Raw genomic sequence first — 23,066 nt, forward strand, 5'->3', positions numbered from 1 at the left:
TCCATTGTCGTGGATACGCAAATTTATGTATTAGCCAACATTTCGTTAAATTTTTCCATAAGTCAAATAATGATGAATATAATGCTGTAAACAAATTAGGTATTAGGCTCAACAATATAATATCACTTACATCATGTTAAAACGTTAAAAGTATATTGTTATTAAATGGGTGTTTTGATATTTATCCTGTATTATGTTCAAGTACAGTCGAATATGAACGAGGTTGTCTGTATTAGCTCGAGGTATATCAGAAGGCCAATACAGCAAATCGAGATCCACTATGACTGTACGAGGACATAATACAGGATTAATATGAAAACACACATTTGTTACACCTTATTTCACCAATGACTTAAAATAACTACCAAAAGCTGATAGAGGACAAATACGACTGTTGAAAGACTATCAAAGGGTCAGAATGATCCAAACTACTTATTTTATTTTCATTTAAGCATTTGTTAACTGCAAGGAAAGTACAATAACCCTAAACATTAATTGATCCAAAGTGTTTGGTATTTGTAGGATAATTATCCCACGGCGATAAAAACATATCTAGTTATTTTAACATTGATACATGTGCTGTATTCGTGTAATAAATATTAAAACAAATCATGAGAGGCGGTTGACTCTACGCTGCATGCTTATTTTTTAAATGAAACTGTTAATTATTAAGAACACATCAACAGGTGTTATCTTTATCGTGAATTGGCAATGTTTACTTTGATTTGTATTATACATCAATGTTATGACAATATAATGGTAAAAACTTAACACGACGAAAAGACAAACATTAATAGCAAACTTTAAAACAATAACATAAGATAAAAAAAAGTCGCAATTATTGATAAGAGACGTTTTTTTTTTTCTTTGTCTGAATAATCTTTACATGAATAAAGAATATATCGGAGGAAATCGTGTATTACATGTCTTAATTTATTTTCAATGCTGTTTTGAAATCGTCTTATCACTTTTTGTTTCCTTAGATTTTATGTTCGAAGAGACGACTAAAAAACTACCTTATTACCTATGTTATAAGCATTATGAAAAATATTCATCTTAATATTTTACTATATACATGATACACATGAATACATATTTGAAACTGATTCAATTTGCATGATTACATTTAAACAGATCAACAATAACTAATGAGTTACTCATACGTCAAATAGTTACCAACGTTTTGCAAATTTATTGAAAAAAAACTCTATTTCAATCTTGAAACAAAAGTGTTTTCCATGTAGGTAATTCATAAGGGACAAGAACATTTTACTTGTACAGGTAAAGTTTTGATTCAGAATGTTATTTAAACACCTGATTAATCAATAGATAAAATCATTGCAGTTCTTTAGATAACTAATTACAGTGAACACCAGCCATCGGTTTATGACTGTAATATATAGCCAACATCCCATGTTTTATGACCCATAATAAACGGTCACCATTTGATGGTGACCATACCAGATGGTTGACATCTATCAGAGTATGTCAGTTAGTGTACTCTACTTCGTTTACACTTCAAAATACAATTACGGCACACCGATAGTGCATGTCTTTAGGCACAAAGTAAGTTTCATTATATTTTTCGTGTCCCAAGATACATTTTAGAGGGGCTGAACATTTAGGAATTATTTTCGTGTTTCAGAATAAATAGGAATTAGTAAATAATCAATATTTTGTCAATGTTTGTGTTTAATGTAACAATATTATACGAAAATAAAGTACACAACTATATTGACAATGATATTAGCTTCATCTCTCCACACATTGCAAATCATAATCACCACGTTTTGAAACATCTGGTCGAACTATCATTTGATTGTTCATAAAAAGTGTTTTAACGTGCAAGAACATATATGTGAATACGCAAATTTGATAAATCGGAGTGAGATGATAATTAATATAGTGTACAGTTTTTTTCTTAAATGACAAGGACAATCTCAAAATTATTCATATGTGTATATGTTGTGGGTAGCGTATTAGTATCGTTGTATATCTTCATTTCTGAAGACGTCACCTTTTGTGAACGCCACATTACAGCTTTATTGTTTTAGTTCATTCGAGAAGCAGTTTAATCTAGTTCAAACACAATATCCATCATATATACACACGTCCAATATGATATCTGGAATACAAATTTACAATTTAACTTTATATTCCTAGGTAGTAATTGTATGTCTCTAATCATTGTTAAACTGCATACATTTATGTAAATTCAACGGTGCACAAAAACGAATATATTTTTAATTAGAAGTAAATGTCTTTCGTCATTTCTTTCATGTTTCAAGGAATAAACAGTACAATTTAAGTCTTTGCAATTCAGAAGGGATTCTCGTATTTTAGAATGATATAATTATGTCATACTTTACATCTTTTTACCTTGGTAAGTACAATTTGTATCATATTTTACTTATACTACATTTATATTGCTTTCATCTTGAAGTTCAATGAAATCTTACCATAATCCGGGGGTGGATGAAAGAAACAACAGGAACAAATGTTTAGAATTATACACACAATGATTTCTTCTGGTGGAGAACCCAATTTGAGGAATAAAAAGGGTCGCAGATTCCTACCTTTTGCAACGATCAGGTCTTATTCGACGAGCGCAGTCCAGGTAAACGTTTACATATTTTCAGGAATGGTTCCAACTTCTTTCAAGTTATAATTGCAATCATAATAATAATAAAATGGTAAACAATTCTTTTTTATGATAAATCCAATGTACGTTACCACATTAATGCTTGATATTGGTTTTTGAAGACATTGATTCAATAAGCTACATGCAGTATGTTGTAGCTTATTCTAAGTTTCAAAGACTTTATAACATCTCAATTGTCAGGCCATCATTCTAATAATTCTCGCCAAAAAAATCATCATACATTTTTTATCTTTTGTTTCACATGATTAAGTCGTTAATATTTGATAAGAACCGAAAGGAGCAACTGTCATGTAGTTTTTAGTCTACTTGGATCATCTGTACAATATACACTTATAAATCAGATGCGGATCCAGGAATTTGAAAAAAAGGGCCCAAACTAGGCAACGTTTGGAGTAGGACCATGTGAAAAGTCTATTGCATAAACCATATATGTAGCTCCAAAAAGAGGGCCCTGGCACACCCACTCACCCCCCACCCCATAAATCCGCATCTGAAAATATTGTTCATGCAGATGTCAATTGCTCAAAAGAAAAAAAAATGGTTTTGTGTATTTTAGGATTCAAATTAAATTCCCACATTTAACAAATTACCTTTTGTGAGCCTGCTTTAAATTGTTGTTTGTCAACAATTTACATGTATCAATGAATTCACTTTTTATTTTCTTCTGATACTTTGAGAAACATTAGTTATATCAGAGAGCATGCTTATAGTTTGATTAGGTTGACTAAATGTAATCTCTGCACTTGACATTGTAAAATTTGAGGTACCATTGCCTTATAAGTTATCTCGACCGGTTCGAGTGTTCATTGAAGCTACTGGAATTGTATCATTTTACTTGCAGTGGAGTATAACCCTGGAGGTGTATATTACATTGGATTGAAGAGGGCTGAATATGTGGTAATTGGCAATACTGTAGCCTCCTGATGTAACAGATGCAGTTGGTGTTGGCAACTGTGGTACAGGTACTAGCATAGCTAATACCATTTGATGGACTTTATTGTTAATCGCCTGTTCTGAGCTGACATGACTGCTTCAAATAAACTCAGAATTTAGGAAAATCTTTTAAAAAATATACATTTTTATAATTTTCTCCATACTTAATGACCTATAAAAATGTTCCTTGCTTGACAACAATAACGAACAATTCAAAATTCTGAATATTAACACATTAGGACTGATTGTTACTTGCTTAACGTATTAAAAGGCAAATATACTAATACTGATATATATTTTAAATATATTGAAGAAATTCCTATAGACTGGATAATAACCTGGCTTGACGGGCCTGTGGTGAATCCTGAAAATTGATACAGTTTGACTGTCCCTTTGGTATCTTTTGTCCCTCTTTTGCAATTCATTTCAGTAGAATAAACACAATCAAAACATTTAAACATAAATTGTAACAAATAATAGACAGATATCTTAATTATTATAAAGGCTGTATCCTTTTGCTTATTCAAAACATGTTAGGCACAAAAAAAACTCTATATTCCGTCCTTAATCAATGACACCCATATTTCAATGATCACATGTTTAAAATTACTCTATTGCTATTAGAAATAAAGATCATTGGTCAAGAAACAATATTATGCCAATGATAGGTACAGTAACCGTGCATTTTAATTAAATGTTGACAAATTCCGCAGTAGTCAATTCATGAATCGCGATTGAAAGAAAAAAATGGGGTTTGGGTGACAGTCACATGATGAATTCAGAATATTCAGTATTAACTATTTTCTTCTTTATTGAAAAGAGCCTCGATCTAAAAATAACAAACACTTGCTTCAGATACATTAACTTGATAATAAATACATTCGAGAAACTTTTTTTCACCATGTGGTCACATGTGCTTCTGTGGGTCAGTCGGCACACTGTTGATAATTAAATGCATAACTATCATTCGTTATGACAAAACAACTCACTTATGTTTGTTAAACTTCAACATACGACTTCAAAGGTTCAAATAGTTCTTAATACTTCCTGACAATATTGGAAAATAAACAAATTATTTTTGTATCATATTTTTGTTCGATTTTCTTCTGCCTTCCTTCTTGCACCCAAATTGAGAAAGGCCCGTTACGTCAGAATTTATGGCTCAATAACCACCAATTCGACTTAAACTTATTTAGTTATAAGTATGTCCGAAAACGGCACTATCAAAGACCATGCTGCACGTTTAGAAGTTCAGTAATTTCATATTAGTAGATTTGACACTGCGGATAATTAAAGTATGTTCATCAATGTGATCAAACGTGTATTAGCTTTTTAAACCAATAAATCTTTTGACTTTCACAAATTGATATGTCAAGAAAATCTATAAACTTTTTATTCATACGGAGAATCCTTACAAAATTGAAGATGACTTTTTTGTTATTGAATAAGCATTTGAATAATCAGAGACTGTAAACCAACTTATTTTCATGAACACTTTATTTCGCGTTTAGCATTTTCAACGACTTAGCGGCGATTTATTTTCGCGGTTTTCACATTTTCTTGGCATGTTTATATAAGGGAAGACCAAAGTATTACATATTTTTGACAATTTATAGTCGCGATATTTTTCTACTTGCGAAAGTTGCGAAAAAATCGCTCAAAAAAAAATTGGTATATAGTAATCGAAAGCTTAAAATTTAAAATATGAATCACTAACGTGAAGTGAAGCAGATATCAACATATATCATGTATTCATACATTCAAGGCAGACAAGACTTTGGAAATTACATTCCTCTAGCAGCACTGCCTGTTTTTATTAAGCTCAATTTTCGTTTGACAAGAATTAAGATGAAGGGTATGTAGTATTATTTTTTGTTGTAAGAAACCGTCAGAGGCCAATGGTATACGATTATTTAGTGAATAATGACATTGGTATGTATCAATCGAATTCGGTTAAATGATGTTTTGTCTTGACAGAATATACTGAATAAGAGATTTATTGTTTCAAAAGTAAAAGAAAGTCTGAAATATGTTGTTTCAACTAAGTTTGTTTCAAACTCATTTAAAACCAATTTAAAGATCATTTTCCACTTTAAATTCTAATCTCGGCGCTTTGTGAATTTTGAACTTACTATTAACTTTGTCATCTAACAACCATTTTGTTACAATTGCATTTATCATGTTTATCATAGACATGATATGCGGATAATTAATTCAAGAGGACCAATGTAAAAACAGAGGGCAGGTTGGAATGTGCCGGAATTGTTATAAAATAAGTGTAGTGATATTTGTGAAATGGATGGAAACATCATATATGTTTTTCTACTTTTCCATTACATTGTCTATTGTAATGATCAATAAGTAAAGATATAAGATACAAGTAAGTTTACAGTAAAAAAATCTTGAAACCAAAACAGATTCGGTAAATAACACTTGACACCCCTAGAATATCAATTTAAAATCTGTTTATTTCTGTAGATTGGCAGTTCTTTAAAATAATCTTGATATTTAAAGTAATAAGACAATTTATTTGTAATGCTGCATAGAAAACAGTCTTCAAAGTTATCTGTCATTGCTATATAAGTATATTATATATTTAATGAAAAAGAACAAAAACTCTAAAATAATGACAATAACAACAGAATATTTTGAAGGTAGCAATAACAGAATTCTAAAATTCTTTTTCGCAACGAATCTATTGTGATCGATATCAAATACTTATGCTTCAATAATAAAAGACAATGAAATACATATACAATAATACAAAATGTTTGATGTTTTGAAATACATATATATTATTTATCAGGATAATATTACCAGTTCATGACCACTTTAATTGTTTCAGGTTTTAAATATAAATAGAAAATTACAAGTCATTTTATATTATTTGTGTTGATTTCCAAACAATTAATTTCCTAACGTGTATTTAACAATCCTCCTTTATAATTGATAACTTGATACAAGGCCATTTTGACTATTTTTTCGTGTTTGTAACTGATAGATTTGGTTCCTTGTGCTACAACAGCATCACACGATTCGTTAGATCTATTAAATATCCATCGCTCTCAAAATACACAAAAGAAAACTCAAGAAACTCATTCCTTTGTATGACCTTGATCCTTTAAGATATAAAACAATCACTTCATTGAAATACAAAAAAACATAATAAAGGTAACTGTTGTCCAGAGTTTATGATATCGGTCACAAAATATATTCATTCCACCAGGAACAAACTGGTCGAATGCAAACGTGTTATAATGTCAGGCCTGAATAATCTACGACGCTGTAAAGCCATATTCATTAAAACTGTGAAATATGAAATATGAAATATGAAAAATATGAAAAATAAGCTTTTGGGTAATAAAGTTTATATTCTTCACATGTATTAAAGGTTTTGATTTGATATGAAGACGTGATATCTAGATCTATATTTAGGAATCCTAAAAGAATAATCTTAATCAAAGGCATTTAATAATTTTTAAACAATCACTGGCTATAACCATTTTTTAAGAAGAGGAAAAAACAACCAATTACCAAATCGAGGCATTGGTCCCAACATTAACTGCACTTTTCGTACAAATATTTGCTATAATTATTTTACTTTTCTTCAAGAAAGCTAACATGTTATCTTTTAACTTATTTTCAAACAATCTATGGAAATTTATCAATCTTCTGTTTGTGTGATTTCTTGTCTTTTTTTTCAGCTTTATTCATTTCCTCAATAACGTATTCTATTGGCTTATTGTTCACATGATTCAATTTGCCTTGTCTTGCATATTTCTTTTGTTGTTTGGTGTTTTCGTTAATACGTAAAACTATTTGAATTTGTTTTAATACAGTTTTTAAAAAGTTTAAAACGACAAGAAGCATCTGAATACAAATGTAAAACGTTTGTACAGTGAAAGAAAACAAAATGTATAGTAACTGTGTTAGATTATACACATAACCAACTTTGAAAACAATTCATACTTGTATCAAACTTTAATGTCAATAAGCAAAAGAAAAAATAAAAATAAAAGTGTACCATTACTAAAATCGGCCTAACTTTTTATCAGCCAAAACCGTCCAAGTGCATTTAAGGCATAGAAGCAGCGATACCGATCATGTTTTACTAAACAAAAAGTCAGAAGAGAAAATAAACAGAATTAAAAAGAGTTCGTAAGAATGAGAGGATCATCTAAGAATGATTCGAGCGATGCTTAAGGTTCTTTATATTGAAATGAGGACATGTGGTATGATTGCAACTATCCGTTTTAAAACAAAAAACAAAGAATTGAAAAATAAGTTTCAAGTGATACTTTTCTTTAATAATCATTTGTGTTGCTTCTTGTATTTTCATTTTAAATATTAACCGCGCAATACTATATTAGATTTAAAATAAAACGTATGAACGTTTCTCAATATGTATTGTTTATGTATATTCATCTGTACTCAATTCTCTGCAATTTTTTTTTTTAAAGGCTGAGCTATTCTAAACTCTATGTTTTGTAAATGTTTCTCCCCCCAAAAAAAATGATATCTAACGGTTGTCAGATGTCTGTTATGAATGGTTAAAAACTTACTTTCATAAGGATGACCAGTGACATCGGACAACCACTAGATATCAATTTTGTTATCTGTAATAGTACTTACGTATATCTCTTTCAATCCAGTTCCTTACATCAAGGAACACATTTTGAAATTATAGCACAAGGATAACATATTCAAACCATATCATATCTGATATGCTACTTTATTCATCGAATTTAAAGGAAAAATCAGATGCATTACAGATATCAAAACTTTACATTGAGTGCCTGAAGCTCTTAAGGGGAATGAACAGAAAATGTGTTGCCTCATTCGGAATCATACCTAATATAAAGCTTATTATTTTTAAGAATGTATTTATCTTTTCGTGATTATATTGGAATAATAATCTCAACCTTTGTTTGCATCTACATGTATGAACTATGGCACGTCATTTAATGGTCTAAGGCTGTATATATGTCCTAAATAATGTGTTAGAATTTTTTTTAGTTTTGCAAAAGTCAATCGTATCGTGTTGTAAGGACATCAAACTACTTTTCTTAAAATTGCTCCATTATTATCACAATTATTTCCTTTTGAAATTATTGGAGTACAATTTTTAGCATTTTAGAGTGTTATCAAATGAACCGCGAAATCTCTTTTGAAAAATAGCTACCGTTTGCATATTACTGTAAGAAAGACTCCAAACATTAAACTATATTCATATACTACTACAACTTTTTTTTTTATTTCTTTTTTAAAAACATATGAATGATGTATAAGTTTGATTTGTAACTCTTTTAACGAGTTTTATTATCTTTTTAGAATTATCTGTAAATGACATTTTTACTGTTTTGTGGAAATTTGTTCTTTGATATTTTCCAAGTTTCCCATTGCGAAACAAGATTGTGATGTGCAAGAAGCGTAAGTTATCAGATTAAAGGAGTTGGTTCACTAACTCATTATTTGGCCCTATTTATTTTCACAGCGAAAATGTGGTGAAAATTTGATGAAAATATATGTTAACATTTCAAATTGTTTCAGGTGGAACATATTTTTACCAATTGCGTCATAAGAAACGTATATGTGACGTCATAGAGTAGGCGAATGTCGTAAAAACCTGATTTTTTGCAGAATTTTGTAAAATTTATAACATTTTTCTGAAAAATTAACAGTGGCGCCACCCGTCGCCTAAAATATTTTTGCTGAGATATTCTTTATATACATGTACCATATTCTTTACTTTTCAACAAAACTCTCAATGGGCAAAGTTTGGCTCTATGTATTAAATCATGAAAAGAAGGTCGTAAAACTTGGCAAATATCTAGAAAAATCGATGGAAATGTAATCTATTCCTGCTTCTAACTAATATATTTATAAATATGAAGCAGATATACATGTTTTCTTACTATACTTACAAAATATGAATATCATACATTTAGCAATACATACAAAAGCTAGAATTACTTTAATATCTAAAGTTAAAAAATAACTTTACAAGGCTGTTTATTAGAGTTCCTGGTTCTACTCCTCTGTTGTTGCACCTTTCAGCACATTTTGTATATGCATGTTGCTGTCGTAGCTACATAAGTAAGTAATAAAGTTTGATTTATTGCTAATTGGAATACCGGCAGAAATTTTGTATTGTATTTCAGAAAATCAGACCGATGCATTGGGTCAAAGGTTAAATCAAAAATGAAAACATTAATATTAAAGTTTCTATTAGAGGGTACCTTCAAATAGAATATAATTATAAATGTGTTTAAGAACACCCTTCAGAAAAAATGGGGCAAGGGTTCCCCGACCCCAGCGTACCGGCTGGGTCTGGGGTATGTGCCCAATATAAGTGTTCTGAAAAAAAAAACTATGATGGTCAATAGAATAAATAACACTGAATAATGCTGACAATGGACCATATCAAGCAGAAATTACTTTCAGGCCTCCCCCTCCCCCCACACCCGGAAAAAAACTCAGATCATTCCATTGTAGACTTACTATAGGTTTCACTTTGTAAATACAGCTGTTTCTCAAACCACGCTTCTTTTGGGGAGATATAGAATATTCATAGATAATTAATTTTGTTTACATACTGGTTCCCAGTTATGATCTCTAGGTTTCATCTCATAGATACACTATTTGGGAATGATACCAGTAAATATACATATGCATATTGTCTATATAGAAATCTGTGGTAATCCTACAGTCAAGGTAGGGATAGTTAAGAAATTTAGTGTTAATTTAAACTCTTAGAAGTTCGGGGCATATAAACGTTGAAAATATGCTGCACAGCCCTATATTTTGACCTTTGAAAAAAATTGTAGTGCATATGAACTTTCCATTCTAGGATATGATTTTTTTCAAAACTTCATAGTAAAAGTGGTACAGTTTTGGCCGTAAAAGGAGTTCCTGTGGGAAATTGCATTGTCAATATTTACCGAAATGCAACCTATAGTTACTAAAGACCCCTTATTATTATTTTCATTAGTCTCAATTTGTGACCATTTGAAATTGTTTTTTTCATCAATTTTCCCATAGACTTGTATAGTAAAACCCACCCCCTGTTGACACCCGAAGAAGAAAAACTGATAATTACATTTCTCTGCGTCCATTACTATCCCGTTCAACTAGACATAGGTGTTGGGGTTCAATTTGAATAACGACAATTACATTACTCTGCGTTCATTACTATCCCGTTAAACGAGACATAGGTGTTGGGCTCAAGTTGAATGATGGGTTAGTGCCAAATTATCCAGAATTCTTTTCACACCAGAAGAAAACATTCATAGTTTTACAGTCTAATATGTGTACTCTAACAGTATTTTTAAATGATTTCTTAAATAAGGACCGAATTATAAATACCTCCAATCTTGAGGATTTACGAAAGTCTCCCAAACGAACAGCAATTGAATTCCCGGTTTCCGAGATCCACCTTCAGCTGCGAGAGAGAAATAATAATAATTAATAAAGAAAAAGAAGAAGAAGAAGAAGTAGAAAAAAAACTAAGCAAAACCATTAAGTCTCCAAACTTTGTTAGGGAGAATTATTTTTAACCATTATCTTAAGTATCTGATACAGTATAAACTCTTTAACATTTAATATCTAGTAGGATTTGACAACTTTTAGATTATGACCATGAGAATGAAACAAATACAGGAGAAACTGGACCTGCCTCTTCATTTAGATACAGAATCACTAATTTGGGCCCGGTCAGAACGAAAATACACGACACTTGTACATATTTTAAATAAGTTATTCCTACGCATTGTCAATAAGTAAAATATTTGGGTAATTTTGGTATCAAATGAAAGCTTTTAAGACTTGGGATCACTGTAAAACCCTTGTTGAAAGTTTCTTTTAAATAATAGAAAAAATATGTATGAGATTGTAAATTTGCCCGCCCTTTTGTTCAGATCAGAAGTACCTGTTTTTGTACTACCAAACTTTCGGGAACCGGTGCGGTCTAATATGCAATTTAAAGGAATGCTGAATTTATCAGCACAAGTCAGGATAAGGTATATAGTTTTGACATGAGATGACTGCCACTTAATGTGAACTTAAGACAAAGTAGCCATTAATTTTTGAAATTGCAGAATTTAACATAGAAAGCAATGGGCTATGTACTGGTGGTTTTATTCCTTCAGCATCATTTTAATTGTAGTATTCCAACATTAACAATTGTTATGACTTTATTATCAATGATATATAGTTTTTCATTATTTGCTAGATTTCTTTTACTGTTATTTTGCAGTATTTTCTATCAACAAATTTCACTGAAAGGACAGCGAGTTCAATGGGACACTGAACGAAAATATGCATGTACTAGGCAAATTTGCTGCAAAGAAGTATCTGCAAGAACTCTTTCCTTTAAGATGAATGAATACAAAATTGTTTCGACTTAAATATCGAGCGAAAACAGTTTTAATCAAAATATCGAACCTCACGTTGTTAAGATCAGTAGTTTTGATACTCAGTATGGTTTTTATACAAAACAGTTGCACGCATCAATCAGTAAAAATCATATATCGGTATCACAAACCAGTAAATATAATGACTGAGGATATTTTTTATCATTTAATGGACAGCAATATTGGTACAAAATGACCACAAAATGTAGTCAGCTTTACTTCGAAGTGCCAACATGTTATTCAACGTATGCAACTTTCATTAAAATCATTAATTTGTGTCTAAGAACTGGTTATTAACACGGGTCTTATACATTATTTTAACTGGTCCAATACCGGGTTTTACTTTCAGATATTTGTTTCGAAAGGTGTCAAAGAATGGAAGTGTGTATTACGCAAAATGTTAGATTTCAACAATTTTGATGTGAAAGTTGATGTTACTTTTTATATGTGATACTTTTTCATATATACAATTATGGGCCATAGAAAGGGTGAATATCGAAAATAGTCAACCGTAAAAGATATTTCTCTGACGGCGTAATCTCAAATAAAATAACTTTTAGGGTTAACAATTTAGGCTACAGCTGTTTTTATTATAACACACTTACAGTTGAAGACTCTTTTGAACCATTGTAAATACATACCAATGGAGTTTCTGCACATGTTTTAATGTAGTAAGAGAATGTCAACATTCTTACATCAGATAATTGGGTGTGTCTTAACTTGCCTTGTGTGTGCACCAAAGATAGATACTTTCTGTAAGATATTGATGGTCTTGAATAGTGCCGTTTGTAAAACCCTTTTCGGCACAGGATGATTTTTTGTTTTCTCGTAACTCGACGGACGTACAACCAGGAATTTGTCATTTTGTTAACATACGTCAGTGACGTCATTTTGATGGGAGATAATCCACCTATAACTTGAGTGACTCAAAGAATTATCCACAGTTGAATGAAAGAGTATTTCGAACGCACATGATTATTCTATTAGGTTTATTCGCCATTCCTTCATTTGTATAAAAAAATAACCCAATAAGTTCATATCTGTTGTATTTCTTCAAACAGTTGTATTTGTTCTCGGTCAGCTTATTGGGTTCTAGTTAAGTAATTGGTTAATACAGCTGTCATTAGATATATGTTTTATATCAATTTTGTCCTCGTACAGTTGTATTGGGTCTCGATCAGATGTATACAGGTATAGGCCCTCGGCTACGCATCTAGCCAATACAGCTCACCTCCTATCAATACGACTGTATTTGGACATATACTAAAATATGAATATGAAAACACCAATTTAATAACACTATATTACAAATGGTAAAAGTAAATCGACTTAAACTTTAAATTAGTCCTACCTTTATACATTTGATTTTTTGGGAATTGAACACCTTCACAAAAGTGATAAATCGAATGCACATGATTATTGTGTTAGGTTTAATCGCCATTCTTTGCTTTTGTATAAAAAAAAACCAATAAGTTCATATCTGTAGTAGTTCTCCAACAGTTGTATTTGTTCTCGGTCAGCTTATGGGAGTCTTGTTAAGTCTATGGTTAAGAAAGGTGTCATTAAATGTGTGTTTTTATATTAATCTTGTATTTTGTCCTCGTACAGTTGTTGTGGGTCTCTATCAGCTGTATAGGCCCTCGGATCTGCCTCTAGCCAATACAGCTCACCACCAACCAATATGACTGTACTTGAACATATACTAAAAGATGAATAAACTTTAAATTAGTCCTACCTTTATAAGTTTTGGGGAAATAAACACCTTCACAAAAGTGATGCTCATTCTTAATAAGTATAATGTGATAAGGAATACCACTGTTTGTCACTTAACTGCATTGCATTCATATTGTTAATTAGTTTATTCTGCCTTATTGATATATACATACCATACACATGTATACAGACATCAAAGGTATATGCACATAAAGAGGAGTTAATATTGGATATATGGCATTTCGAAAATAAACCAATTAAGTGCCGGAATACCTGTAGCTGAGGTGTTTACTTAATCTTTAAGAATACTGCCCAATCATAAAAAACGACAGGCTTTTTCTCATCTTCTACCAGTTAATGTATATTATATTAAATGTTTTAAGACTTTCTGCAATTTCAGCCATTCCACTCATAGTTTCCACACCAGAATATCCCCAAATGACATTTAATAAGCAAAAATGCTTATAAGGATTACATTTAGGATGTCATTCTTCCATACGGGAAATACCAGGGTGTTGTGTTGCCAGTTAGTAAACGCCCCATTCCATATTTTTGTAAAAAAAGTACAATTTAAAGATTAATTCACTAAAATCATGACTTTAGAAATATAAAGAGCACAGAAAGGATTATCACTGTAAACATTGTCTTACTGTTAGACATATATATCACATGATTATACTGTACATATTTTTTATATTAACCTGGTTACTTGATTTATACTTTATCATGGCTAAGCATAAACTGACCAAACCCAAAACATTTCTATAATATCATAAAAATTGATTTCCAAATTTTCAATTCCATATTTGATTTTTTTGGTAGATAAAACATGTTCATTCTTGACGTCGGAGTAACCGAAGCAAATCAAACAATATAACCTATGCAGCTGAACTTCTTACATTTACATGTACATATGAAAGATGTGTGGTGGTTTTGTGTGGCTTAATACATTAGATAAGGCAAATATTATAATTGTTGATTAATTCAAGCTGTTAAATGTCTCCCCCTTAGATCCCAGTATTTTTTTCTACATTATTAACTATATCATACCTACCCAATTTCAGTGTTGGTGTTTTTTATCCCCTACAATTGTCCACATGCAGACGAAACTCAGTTTTACCATGTCTGGGATCCATACAAAGAGCAACACATCACTCAGGTTGAGCAGATACAGCGTTAGGCAGCCAGATTTGTTTATAACGATTATAAAGACAGAACACCTGGAGCAGTCTCTAACTTGATAAATTCTTAGGAATGGGAAAGTTTACAAATTAGAAGAAAAAAGGCTAGATTAACTATGCTATATAAAATTAATTGGGGGTAAGTTGAAGTTCCAAAGGACAATTTAACAAAATCTGATAGACGTACTTAGGGGAAACATAAATTTAGGCAAATAGCAACCAATAAAGATTTCTACTAATTTTCATTCTACCCTCACACTATTTCTGATTGGAATTCACTACCTGAAGCAATAGGTATGTCTGACACCCTGGAATCCTTCAAAAGTGGCATATCCACTCTAACATTTGAAGGACCCACAACATCATATTAAACTACCATGCCACTGCATATAATGTATATATGTTATTGTAAACTATTTTTCTTTATTATATTAATTTTAATTAAGTCCATATGTACATAGCACACAAGTTCCGGGAAGTTTTACACTCCTACCTAGGAATCTATTCCCGTATTTGGAAGAAGAAGAAGAGGATAAATGGAGAAAATAGTGGCGAAACATACTGCTGATAGTGTTGGAATGTTGTGCCTCGTCAACTATGCAGCAAAACCTGTGTACCTACAACACAACACACATGAAAATAGAAAGACTTGTATTTACACGTTCAATATATGTATTCATTCCTATTTGCTGTTGATATTATTGTTTATATACGTAATTTACACGGCATATACACTTTTACATTAGTACATTGTATATACATGCATGTTCTTATGGTACATTTTGTAATCCTTGCAGAAACATACACCGGTTAAATATGCGCATAACTTCTAAGATACTTATTATTGTTACTTTACAGATGCATGCATTGATACAATATTTTATCACTATTAAAGTAAGAACAAGATAACGATTATTATACTAAACAAAAAAATTAAATCTAAAATAATGAAGTATTCTGACTTTATCATGTGTTATTTAAGCAAGTGTGCCAGAAAATAGTTGTAAAAAACATTTTGAAAAGATCAAAATTTACACATACATGTCCATTGTAATTTCAAACTGTTATATATACATGAACATGTATTCAGTTGATCTTATCTTTGGAACATACATCAAACCATTGGCATCTCTTTTTTGTTCTGCACAAAGGATGAGGCAACCTGCCATGGATAACGAGAATAGTGGATTTGATGTGTATAGTCAATACTGCAATGCAAAACAGCATCTACATAACATGGGTTTTCCCCTACAATATTAAAAATAAATTATATTAATGTGATTCCTACAATACTAAAAATAAAATCTGCTTTCCTTTTTTCTTTTATCTGGATAAAGCACCACTTATGATTCTTCATTGGAAGAAACAGAGACGTAAGACAAATTAAACGCTGGATATATAAAATAAAAGATTCTGTATTCGTTACACGTGTTACAGGATTTTTACAAGTGAGAAGTTTAGCTAGCTATAAAACAAAGTTTTAGCCACCATTTTTTTCAAAAAATGCCTGTACCGAGTTAGCGATATGACAGTTGTTGTCCATACGTTCCGTTAATAAATATAGTCAAACGTCTGATATCATCAAATATTATGGGCTTCTTCCTTATTGGATTAACCTTGAAGTTTGGTATTTTCGTTAATATTTTTGAAAACTTCATATAGTACAATGTTCAATGTAACATTTTTCGTGTCAGATTGGAATTAATCTAGTTCTTAATTAAACTAAAGATTCACTGTACAAATGTACGCATGATACAACTTCGGTATAAATGTTCTTCTTCAATGTTTTAATGCACAAGAAAATGACTACATCATTAATAAATATTTACATTTTTACCTCAACTTTTTTTCTGCTGGTAAGTTACTGAAATCTCTTTTTTGACATCTTCACATTACTTCCTTTTCCTTCACTTTTTTTCTTGCGCTGTTTAGTTGTTCCGCAAGAAATCGTTTAGATCTTTGGTATATGATATCGAACATTCAATGCGCTTTTGAAATTGACAGCGCTCAACCGAACACTGTTTTTCTTTTTGTTACCTCTACTCCTTCTCAACCGTACACAAACGACACATTTATTTTTATCAAATTGCTCGTTACATCCTCGGGATGTCAAAAAAATATTTTTGACTGAAGCGATTCGGAATCTCCATATGAGAGTTATTTCCCCTTATAGATTTGATATAAGTTATATGTATTTGTAACTGGTAAACCTTAATCGATAGCAACATGAGGTTATTTGATTTGAGTTCCTGGGTCCACCAGAAGGACAATGATTTCAAAATGAGGTCAAATTTTGACATTTACTAAATATTGCTTTTACTCAGAAAGAGAAATAGATAACCGACAAAAAAAATACAAAAATGTTAGCCGCGTCATGTTATGGAGGGGTCAATGTCCCAGAAATGTTCAAATCAACAAATTGACTAATTATAACTTCAAACTATACAGCTCTCACTATGTAAGTATACCTTATCTCAATCAATCAGTCAACCAAACAAACAATGAACCAACCTAGGTCCATCCCCCTTCTCGGGTATTTTTTTCAGATTGATAGGAAATCAAAGAACTCTTTATTTGAAAATCGCCTTCTGGTAGAGAGGTCCCGTTCGGTTACTGTGAAAATGCAACCCGATTTATATACTAACATCTGAAATAAAATCTTCCCTTTAAAAATCTGCTTCATTGTTTTTTTTTTTCTTTTAGGCTATCAGTTTGACTATATGTGCTTAGTGACGTCACAGCGCGTGCTATTTTAAATAAAAAGGGGGTTTCCACATTCGAATTACACAGAGACGAAGGATACTAAAGGGACATTCAAAATGTACACCTTAATTATTCAAAATTAAATATCCATGTCCGATTTCCTTAAAAAAACTGAAAATAATCAACACAAAACAAATAAATGAAACATGAAGTCCTAGGTTCCGTAGAAAGTAGAGAAAATTTATAAAAGGAAGATGCAAAGATTTTTTTTTTCATTACGGCGTCCAAAGAATTCGTTTGACTGTTCGGGAGATATAAACACGTTGCTACGTTTGGACAGAATGGGGAAGTGAAATACGATGTCTCGCGTAGAGAGTGCACAATTTAAATCAATGAATGAATTAGTCAATCAATCAATCAATTAATCAGTTTTCGGTCCCATGTGTAAAATAGGGGATCATGGATCTCCATTCGATTTTTTATTGTTCTAAAACAACCCTGGTAGAGACCCAATTGAGATTCCATATGAGATTTATTCCCCTTTCTGTATTTTATAATTATAAGTGAAATGTATTAGTTAATGGCAAACCATAAGTGTTCAAGATCAAGATCATATTTTTAATTTTGATTATAGCTTATATGATCTTACCTTTGACCTTGACCTTATTTTCCTTTTATTTGACCTTAAATCAAAAGACCCCAGATCTATATCACTTATGGTTTGCCATTAACTAATACATTTCACTTATATGTATATTTCCACCTCAATATTGTCTAATCTATAAATACTCCAGAATTGAATATCTATATTGATGACAAAAATCTAGTTTTTTGTGGAATATGTATGTGTTTAATATGTGGTTTCCATAGAAACAAAACAATAAATATTCCAGAACTTCTTTTTTTATATTCTCCAAACGTCTCAATGTTTACAAATATTTTATGTGTTGTTTCTGGTGATAATGTACTGTCTACATGTCATTTTCCCTAAATCTGTATTTTTTTTTTGCATTGATACTTTGAAATTAAGTGTCCTTTTTAAGTTTTGGTTGGTTTTCAATGAGTTGCTTTTTGTTATCGTATGTTTTGAATGTATTTTTTGTTTTTATAAAATATATAAAAAAAGATGTATCAAAACTTCCATCAGATTTTTTTCATAAATTAAATGAAATAAAAACTTAAACTTAGTGGCATTGCTATGGAAAATGTCTGTACCAAGTGCAAGATATTCCAGTTCTCTCCCATGTGGTCAATTTATTAACAACTAAAAATGTTTTGACTTTGCTGGTGACATTAGCCTTGAAAAATTACATATTTTCAAATTTAAAAATAATTAGAATAGTAGACAAAACAAACTTTGGTACTTTATTTCATAAAAAGCTCCGTTCTTGATGGACATTAATCTTTATTGGATTCTCCTTTATCGGTCAAGTCCACTCTGATTTATAGCAATGGCTGGCTTTGGACAGACTATGTCATTATTAGTTTCATTATAGCAATATTCCCGGATTTATTCATAGAGATACCACGGTCTTGCTGCATTTAATCCATTGTGTGATAAGGTGTTTGGCATAATAGATTGTGAAATTAAAGTGTTCTTCTCTATAAACATATTGATGATAGTAGGTTATGAGTCACATGATCCTTTACATGTTAGTATGATGTTATAACTCTGTGTTTTGATGAATCAACAATAAAGTGGTGATATGTGCTTTATATATGCTGCAGTGTTAAAATATTGCTGAAGGTATTGCTTCCAATTTTAATATATGACAGGTTTCTCCATATCCTTGACTAACTAGGCAATATTATGGCTATTCCTACTGGACTTGATGACACTATCTGCAATCTGCAAAATAATAAAATATAAATGCAACTACATCATCAACAAATATTGTACACGCAGTATGTTTTAAATGTAGCCAGATCAGGCACTACATTCAAAAATGGTAAGCATGATCTTTTCCTGCAATGGATATAGGATGCATATATGTATAATCTTTCAATTGAATAATTATATCGTTATGGTTAATCAATCAGTGCCACGTGCACAAAGCTAAGCGAGTGATAAGACTCAGTGACAGATCCAGGGGTCAAGAGGGAGTGTTAAAGCCCCCCGCCCCCCTCACATACTTATGATTGCCGAAAAAAAAAATCATGTTTTTCTCTATTTCATGATATATATAAATTTTAGTATAAAATCATCCAAAACATTTTTAATGTCACACATTTTTGGGGGTGATCAATTATTGGGAATTACACTCCCTTTTAAAAAATCCAGGATCTGCCCCTGAAACTTAAGGTAGTCTGTAAATGCAAGCACATTTAAGAATAAGATATGTTGTGATGATAACAGAAAATAATCTTTCTTATCCTTATTTTAACTCTTATTGAATGATCATGATTATGCCAAAATATTTAAATATGCTTAAATATGTACATGTGTTTTGACATTATCACATAAGTGTTGACACAGTTAAAATCTAGTACTTTTTATAAGTACATGAAGTAAAATGTAAATACAAAAAATTAAACAAAAACATGATATGAAATCTTAAATTAATAAGAAAATTAATGTGAATGTTATTTGTTTGTAATAAATGAACTCATTCTGGTTTTTATTAAGTATCTATATTGAAATCAAACATTTTAATGAAAATAGAATATAAAAACTTAAGGGAACTTATATATAAAAAATGCTTTGGGCATAAAATCAACAAACATGTTATGTTTTGAATTATGTATAATATTATTGGCATCTTATTATGTCCTTATAAAAAGTCACTTTGAATTTTAGCTCACAAATTTTATCTTGTTTACCTTGACCTACTTTCTTTTAAAACTCAATTTAGAAGTAAAATAAAAAAAAACACTATTCAACTCAAGTTTGAAATTAATGTCATTAAATGCACTTCTTTGCACTTAGGTGAAAATGTGCTTATACATGTTAAACAGCTTTCCTGATAAAAACAATTATAAACCTTAATTAAAAAAAATGAGGAGATGTGGTCTGATTGCCAATGAGACAAGTATCTAATAAAGTTAAAATGCAGTAGTATAAAGCAATTTTAGGCACTACATAGCCTTCAACAATGGAAACCTATACTTTATAGCTGGCTGTATTAAAAAGTCCAGAGCATAAATAATGTGAAATGATTCAAACGAGAAAACTAAGAGCTTAATTCATAACAAAATAATTACAAAAAACAAATATATAACATGATTATACGACAACCACTGTACTACAGGTTACTAACTTTGGAACACCCCACCCCCCTCCCCCCTCCCCCTCCTCATCTTTTCCATCCAACTTAAGACGGTGGTGTGCCCAACAAATGAACAAACTACAAAAATCAGTAGCAATTTGCTTAACCTAAAAGATCTGTAGGAGGCACACAAACCACTAACATAAGAACAAAAGACAAAAAGAGTCAACATACATGTACATGTATATATTAAACTGTGTTTTTTAACTCAGCTTTTACTTCTAGACTGAGTTAAAAGGTCAATGTATAGGTTGAGTTAAACAATTAAGTAAGTTTATGACTAAAATTACAAAGCCACTTCATAAATGTGTACATTTTATAAGGACATGTAGATGCTGGTATAATATGCATATGTAGATGCTAGTCATGCTCATGCAGTATACTATGCATATTCAGACTATAACATAACGATTCATCAGATTGGTGCTGCCAGTATATTCATTCTGTTGAATTTAATTCATAGGTGGTGTAAATTTAACTTTAACCATGTTCGTAAACATCTGATACATCCATTTTTGGGAATATATTTATGATTTGTCAATTTCAGAGAAAATTAGCTAAAACACTCTTTTTCATACTGATACTAAACTACAATTTTGTGCTTTCATCATAAAAAGTCAGTATGTACATGATAGAACATCATAATGCTATCTGCATGATGTGTACAGTGTGATAAAAAAAAAGTGCATCTAAATTTATAAATGATTTAGAGTCAATAACATTTTATTAATTTCAATGTGTACATAGATTTCTACATATGCTTTGCATATAAAAATTACAAGTAATATTTAACAAAATGAAAGTACATTTTTGAATGCATGTAATATGCATACATGTATATTATGCATACATGTTTGTTCTAAATGAATAACATGCAAGTTGTCAGTCACATTTTCATTTACTTTAGCTGTTGAAAGGGGTACACAGCCTGAGTTATCACAAAATTTATTGATTTTACTTAACAATTTCATTTAATAAACATGATATAACAAGATAAATACTAGCAGAAAATGTAATATCCAAATATATAATTTAATGGTTTTAATCTGATTGTAATTGTTCAATATAATTACCTGTATCTTGGCTGTCACCTGGGAGTTTGGTATAGTTATCTTTGCTGGAAAAGCATTAGTCCCTTTATTATGTTGGTAGCTGAACATGTACATTTATCAAGTAAATCAGGTTTTCAGTACATAGTTTTGACACCACAATGTTTGGAAATCTTTAGAAAGAGCGTAATCCAACACTTTTGTATTTCACTTCTGCATATGTTTCATACATTCTGTTATCCGAACATACGGGCATTTTTTAAATTAGTGACCACCCTTTCTTAGTAACGCCGATTTCCGTTTGTAAGGCGGTGAAACATTGTTAGCTTGTCGTGTTAAGAGAATAGTCTTGATTGTTATCTTTTGAAAGAGTTTCACCTTGAATGAATCGGTGTATGCTTGTTTCATGTAAATATCCTGGTGTGATGTAGGATGTAAAATTCATAACTTGCCAGTTAAAAAGATTATAAACCATTTATGCTAAAAATGAAGCCATGCACGTATTTCCGATAAAGTCTATCACTTTCCTGTGTATAATCTTCCAAAAAATAAATTGAAATTATTCTTATTATTTCATTTATTTTTTTGTCTTTCTACTGTCATCTAACCCCCTTGTTTTATTAATTTTGTATTTAAATTGTGTCATAGATCAAATTTATTCGTTCAGTGTATGTTTCCTTTTTTTTTTTTGTTGAAATGTCTTTTGATTGAGTTAAGCCATTTCAATTGCTATTTTATAGTGTGTCTTTCTATGTTGTGATGTTACACTATTGTTTCAGATAGGGTGAAGGTTGGCGCCTATTAAAACGTTTAAACCCGCTGCATTTGTTTGCACCTGTCCTAAGTCAGGTACCTGATGTTCAGTGGTTGTCGTTTGTTGATGTGGTTCATAAGTGTTTCTCGTTTCTCGTTTTTTATATAGAATAAACCGTTGGGTTTCCTGTTTGAATGGTTTTACACTAGTCATTTTTGGGGTCCTTTATAGCTTGCTGTTCGGTGAGCGCCAAGGTTCCTTGTTGAAGGCCGTACTTTGACCTATGATGGTTTACTTTTACAAATTGTGACATGGATGAGGAGTTGTCTCATTGGCATTCATACCACATCTTCATATATCTATTTGTATTTTCCGATGTATATATCAAAATATT

At 31.0% G+C, this 23,066-nt stretch overlaps 1 long non-coding RNA gene across 1 annotated transcript; it reads left to right on the forward strand.

Annotated features, from left to right (window-relative positions):
* The first annotated feature begins 503 nt into the window (after positions 1–503).
* Positions 504–16,209, forward strand: LOC127725275 (uncharacterized). Its single transcript, XR_007992895.1, has 3 exons — positions 504–2,383; positions 3,504–3,624; positions 14,784–16,209. It is a non-coding gene; the product is annotated as an uncharacterized LOC127725275 (long non-coding RNA).
* The last annotated feature ends 6,857 nt before the right edge of the window (positions 16,210–23,066 follow it).

The sequence above is a fragment of the Mytilus californianus genome, unplaced genomic scaffold, assembly GCF_021869535.1.
Source record: "Mytilus californianus isolate M0D057914Y unplaced genomic scaffold, xbMytCali1.0.p SCAF_1, whole genome shotgun sequence".
Lineage (NCBI taxonomy): Eukaryota > Metazoa > Mollusca > Bivalvia > Mytilida > Mytilidae > Mytilus > Mytilus californianus.